This window comes from Acromyrmex echinatior, chromosome 11, assembly GCF_024713525.1.
Source record: "Acromyrmex echinatior isolate Ae372 chromosome 11, ASM2471352v2, whole genome shotgun sequence".
Lineage (NCBI taxonomy): Eukaryota > Metazoa > Arthropoda > Insecta > Hymenoptera > Formicidae > Acromyrmex > Acromyrmex echinatior.
The window spans coordinates 2,317,715-2,324,505 of record NC_141862.1 but is presented as its reverse complement, the minus strand read 5'-3'; the positions used below and the strand labels follow the sequence as shown (position 1 = coordinate 2,324,505).

General features: G+C 36.2%; 1 long non-coding RNA gene across 1 annotated transcript; it reads right to left on the bottom strand.

Moving 5' to 3' along the window:
- Positions 1–1,001: 1,001 nt before the first annotated feature.
- Positions 1,002–4,550, bottom strand: LOC147908024 (uncharacterized). Its single transcript, XR_015546756.1, has 2 exons — positions 4,111–4,550; positions 1,002–3,961 (listed from the first exon to the last, which is right to left on the bottom strand). It is a non-coding gene; the product is annotated as an uncharacterized LOC147908024 (long non-coding RNA).
- Positions 4,551–6,791: the final 2,241 nt, after the last annotated feature.

Sequence of the window (6,791 nt, the reverse complement as noted above, 5' to 3'; positions counted from 1 at the left end):
ACACATTAAAAAACTTCATGAAGTGAGGAAAAGACAAGCTTGATTTCCTATCCAATCAGAATGTTGTCTACAAGATCTCATGTGATGATTGTGAGACGAGTTATGTTGGAGACAGTTTCAGACAAAAAGAAAATTGAGCACGAGACTACACGAACATATCTCTGACATTAAAAAGAATACAGGTTCTCTTACTGTCATAACTGATCATCGAATCAATTTTGATCATAATTTCAAATGGAATGATGTGAGAATTTTGGACTGCGAATCTTCTTATAATAAGAGATTGGTGTCTGAAATGATTCATATTAAAAGACAGAAACAAGGCCTTAATAGGCAAAATGATACCGAATCTTTACCTGATACTTACTCACAGATCATCCAATCTTTTTCTCCTTCTTAATTGCTTTCCCTTTCCTATCCATCTCTTCTCTCCGTACTTTCTCTCCCTTCCACTTTATTCTCTCCTTCTTATGTTCCCCTTCCTTTTTAGTTTTCCATTTCAACCTTCCTGTCTTTATATGTCGTACTTTATCTCTTAGCTTCCTAAAGAGATGATCAATTTCGATTCCCATCACATTGCCTAATCGATAACACATCATTTTAAGGTATTTATTATAAATTTATTTGTTCTAAACTCATTATACATATACAATGAATGTCGACATTTTACTCTTTTTCTATCGTCATTATTATTTCTTATGTGCTTGTCTTATAACATCAAAGATAATTTTTGCCTCTTTCTTTTAATTTTAACTTATTATTGCGACTTGTTTTGTACCTTTCTTTTTATTGTTTGCGACTCGATTTGTATTTTCTTATTATTTTATTTTTTTATTTACTTCCGTCGTTAATTTATTATTATAATTTATACTTGCTAACAGAAATATGTTCGTCCTTATACACATATACGGAGGAGCACATTTGTATCAACTATAATCGTTTGTTTGATTTCCTCTCAATTTGGAGCGAGTTTTATAGTTAATATTGCGTCCGAATGCGAATTTTATTTAATTTCTTATGTTTTATCTACGTTACAACTCTATTATTAATTTATTTGTCACATTGAAAATGATCCAACAAGGAAACGTTTGTTTTGTTCACCTTCTGATTGCCAAACTATAATTTACGTTTTTAATTTCATGACATGTTTTTATTTTATTTTTTAACTATCTATACAGTTTGTCATCTTATATTGATTGTTTTTAGGCTCGTAGCCCTTTTTCCTTTTTACTTATTTATTGCATTACCTTGTGCGAAGATAATTCAGTTGGATTTTTGGGACAAAACTTCCATATTTCTGAATTTTAGATAACCATATATTTTCTAAAGAGTGCTGAATGAATAGTTTTATTTATGTCCCGATATGTGGAGAATAAGATTACATTGTCTGCGTATTGAAGGAATCTTGATGTAAATGCTATCCAAAGTCCCTGAGATAGATGTCGAATAAAAATAGACTTAATGTAATCCACCCTTGGGTGTATCCTTATAGGCGTCATATGGTCCGTACAACTCATCATCTATGACAAAATTAAGATGTCTGATGCTGATAAGATTTTCAACGAATTTTCTAAAAAGAGCAGGAACACCAATCTCTCTTAAGTCCTCCAATAAAATATGTGAGTCTACATTGTCGAATACGCCCACTATATCCAGAAAAACGGCAGCCGTGGGAGATTGATTCAGAAAGTCAGTTCTCACTGAAGTGATTAGAGTGGTCAAATTGTCGTCACAGGCTCCAAAAGGTCTAAAACCCGATTGTGATCGTGATAGAATGGGCCTGGATTTAATCATATTATACCAGCTCAATCTTCGGTATAAGATATGCTCCATGAGCTTATACGCATAACATAAACGAAATGGGTCTGACCGCTTTAGAACCCGGTTTGAGAATAAGCATCACCAGGAGCAAGAATGTAGGAAGACATCCTTAGAGAAAGTTTTATTGAATATGGATAAGAAATAAGTTTCAAATTCGATAGGGATTTGTTCTAACATTTTGTAACTAATTTGATCCAAGCTAAGGGCAGAATTCTTACGAACTGAGTTGAGCGCGTTTTTTAAGTTCTTCGGAAATAAGAGGATCATCAAGCCAGGTGCAGATGCACTCTAACTGTCTTCAGATTTCATTGCTCATTGCAAGGGTTTTAGAGCGATCACTGTAAGAAAATGGAGGACATATTTTAGAAATAATCTTCAATGAGGCATCCCGAAGATCTTGCATTGTTCCATTATTGCTGACTATATTCCTTTTAAAGCATTTAATCAGTGACCAAATTTGTTTAGTGGGAGTCTTATCATTAAAACTGTTCACTAATTTGCGCCATCCTTCACGGTTTTGTTCGGAAAGCTTTTTGGAATTCAATATGTTTTTCATTGGTAGGATTAGATATGAAGTCCTTAAGGCCTTTTTTTTGTTTTGCACAACAGAATCCGAATAGGATTCGGATTCACCATGATTTTCACCAGGGGGGAAGTTTGATGATGTACAGAAGTACGTGGAAAACACTTATTTTCCGAAAGAAAACTTCTGGCAGACTCAATAATAGCTTGCATGAATTCAGCAATCTAATACTTTCTTGTCTAACGGTGGTAAATTCTTAGCAGAAGAAAGTTTTATGAAATAGGATTTGGTACTCTTCCTTAGAGAAAGATAATTTATAGGAAAATTTAGATCTTAAGGTAACCTATATGCCTATAGTAGTAACTATAGGGAAATGGTCACTCCCGAATGTGTTAGACTCTACGGAAGCATTATAAAGCGGTGCTAACCGCCAAAGTCGATAACCGAGAGTAGAAGAGAGTTGCAGGAAAGTGGATATTTTCCCATTGAGAATAACGAGAATAACGTATTCGTGTATGATCTGAAGGAGCTTCCTCCCCGCTGTTGATTGTTGCTTGCCTCCTCAAGCTGTATAGTAAGCATTGAAGTCGCCTAAAATAATGAAATTCTTGTAATCCCGCAATTCATTGATTAAAGTATTATAGAAAGCGATGAGAGTTTTTTGACCGGGATATCTGTAGATATTGATCACAACCACAGATTCTGTATTAAAATAAAAAATTTTAATCGCTAGAAACTCTGCGGATGAATGGACTGTATTTTTAAAATCAAGAATCTTATAGTTTATATTGTTCCGAATGAAAATACAAACATCTCTATCTGCTGTTTGAACGATGTCCTTTCTAATTATTTTAAAGGCATTTTGCTGCTTAAGAAGAGTCTCCTGTATACAAAAAATGTCGTAATCCTTTGCTATAGCAAGCAATGAAGGGAGATTATGTCGAATTCCTAGAGAATTCTACTGAAATATTTTTAGTTGTTTGTTAGAACCCTTGTTAGAAGAGGCTTTTTGAGTGTTTGAACATCTGTATCTTAGTGACGAGAATGCCTAGGGCAGAAAGAATGCCTAACTTTGGGATAGGAGCTGTATTCTTCTGCGGAAGTATGACGGGTAAAGTGCAATATTTGTAAAAATTACTTAAATTAATTCCGAAAATCATTACTGTAGTTCGTTTCAGAAATAGATTCGTGAATATAATATTATTCAAGGGATGATTATAATAAGCATAGTATAATAGTTATTGAAAAGATCTCTTTCTGGAGGGACGTTTCTTTCTTCTTCATAAAGAGAGGATGAGAAAAGGATATAGATCTCAATCTTTTGATGAATTTAACAACGGCACTGAATGCTTCAATAAAATTATTGTTCTGAAAATGGGTGAAAATTTCTGAGACCAGAAAAATTAGTTCTGTGACGTCATTGTCTATACCTGTCCCACGGAAGTCCGCTTGAGAAGGTGAATCGTTTTGGAAAGCCATTCCATTGCCGAATGTATGAGGTGTTCTACCATTAACCTCATTTAAGTTATTACGATGGGTATTAAGAATCCTGGCAGATTGGGCTACCTTTGAACGATATGAAGTAATTCATCCCTCTAGATATTGTTTTTTTAACCTCTGTGAAGAAGAGTGAGAATGAGATTTTAGTACATTTGCATAAGTCAAACGTTCTTCTTCAGGCTCTTCCCCATCCAAGAGATCAAACCTATTGAAGTTTTCAAATGTATTCGTATTTCCCTTACCGCTAGAAAGATTAGGGTACTTACTGCTGTAAGACAAGAGAGGGGAGGAAAATGGCAAAAATTTGCCATGATAGTGCAGACAGCACTGATAGCACTCCTGGCATCGGCAATGGAAATATTTTCAACGGCTGCCATGCTGATAATAGCACGCTGTTTGCTAATGATAGGGCAATTTTATAATCATTAGCCCAGTGATTATCGTGACAATTAATAGGGGTCTCATTAGAGGCCTCCTTACGAGTACAACACAAATCATGCTTATTTTCGTCACAATACAGACTGGGGATATTCTTGCATGAACTGCTAATGTGTCCCACTCTATAGCAACGATCACATCCTCGATCTAGGAATGAAGGGGCGAACCTCATATCTAGCCTTGTATATGAAGATCTCTTGCGGCAGCAATTGTTCTGCGAATCTTATACGTATATATTCCGTCCTGGACGGAATATATTTCACTTTGCCATCCCTTACACTTCTACGATTGAGCCTCTGAACATCGAGAACTTTAGCTTTAGATTTAATCGTCCTTTAAGTGTCTCTAGGTCAATTTGCTGTGGAACGTCCTGTATAACGTCGGTTCTGAGAACCATAAAAGCTGGAATGAAAATACAGAGATGAAATACAGAGATTATATTGTACTTAGGAAAAATCGTAATTTCAACTAACCTATTTGCCACAGAGGCTGTTTTGACTACAACTAAAATCTTTTCTCTACCAATCTTTTTTATTTCCAGAATGTCTGAAATGCCGGCTTTAGTAATAATTCTGCCAATAAGCATGATGCTATCCCTGTTATTGGGATACACATATACCACAAAAGGGCTCATGTCACGTTCCGTATCGTAATGGAATTTTGTTATCTAAATTTTGATTGACTTGCGGCAGGCCGCTGTTCTTAGTACTTGTCTGAACCTGCGACGCTATAGGTGCGTCAGAAAGAGGCGTGCTTGCGCACCTCTTGGCGAGAGATATTTGCCTCGTTTGGTTAGAACTTTTCTCCAAGGTTTCCTGCAAGAGACGCTTTCTAATTTAAGACTGATGTTCGTGGGACTTGATGTCTATGGGTATTTCGTCTGAGTTGCTTTGGACCATAGATAGACAATTTATTTACAGAAGAAAGTTCGCCTGCTCTCCGATACAGTCGGAATAGTGGGAACTATTTTGTTACGTAAGGAAGGCATTACAATTTCTGCTTCTTTGTAGAGACTCTTTAGGAAGCCCTTATTTCAAAATAATAACACAATGTCACGACAAATTTCCATCTGTGTAAAGGATGTACTTGAGATTCATCATTTTTTTGTTATAAAACAGAATCTGGAAATTCTTGTTTTACATATTTCGTAATATGATAATTGGCGTTGCAACATTGTTGTACGAGGCACCTTCACATGATGAAAGAACACGTTCATATATAGTTATATCACACGACGATTGAATTTAATGTCAGCTATATGTAATTTGCGTTTTAAGAGATTGTGAATTTACTGAAGATGGCCAGATTGTGGCCGAAACGTCTAATGTTTTATTAATGTAATGATAATTAAATATCACAAACAATATCTAGTGCGGTGGTTTTTATGCTCTTCTTTTCATACGTTTTGATTTATAAACCACGTTCGTTTTTATGATGTATTTTGATCACGAACATTAATTATTAATTGTATTATAATTTAAATCGGATCAGAATGTAAGAACCAACCAACTACGGTCGATCATTCCCCTGTCGTTCGATTGTAACAGGGGAATATTCGACTGTAGTTGATTAATTCTTACCAAAGACATAGAGAATAGACTACGCAATCCCTATCTAAGTATTTAAATATGGTCGACAATAATGAGAAAGAGGAACCGTGGAAGACGGCCAATCTCCCTCTCATTCTTTCTCCCATTATGCCATTGAATGGAAAGAGACAGAGATGGCCGTCTTCCATGGTCCCTCTCTCTTACTTTTATCGACCATTTTGACACATGGATCCAGTCCATTTCTCTATGTCTTTGGTTCTTATATTCTGATCTGGATTGAACCCTCGATGGAAACTAAGCCAGTATTATTGATTATGTAAGGTCATTTATATGGCTCCTGCACACAGAACGCGGTAACGCTTGCTGCGCGGCGGAAGTTATCGCACTAACCAATAATTCTATGTTCTTAAGTCGGCCTCATCATGCAAAACTTCTAGAAATGATGTAATATTACTTCCGTCATGCGGCAAAAGTTGGATTGAATTCAACTTTTGTCGCACGGTGGAAATTATATATCTATCACTTCCGAGCGAGTGAGATGTTAATTGACTATCGCGCCAACTTCCACCGTGCGGCAAGCGTTGCCGCACGTTCTGTGTGTAGGAGCCATCAGACCACCATTGACCACGCTTTTTGACGGCCTCGTCCATGTAAGTTCGGTCTTTTATTCTCTATATTTCATGGTAAATACCTTTATTATATTTACATCCTGCTGTTCCATATTTAAATCTTTGCGTAAAAGTGATGTCGCTAAAAATTGAATTAGAGAGAATCAAGGGACAGTGAAGCGGATTCGGCCGGAAGCCACCATTCGTTAGAGTGAGTAAGAGATATGGTAGAAGAATGATGGAACATACGATGCTGCACACACTATACTCCGTTCAACGAGAGAATAACCTCGGACAAAAACTCGTCTGTTTGGCGCATACATCATAGCGTTGTACAGCGTTATATTGCCT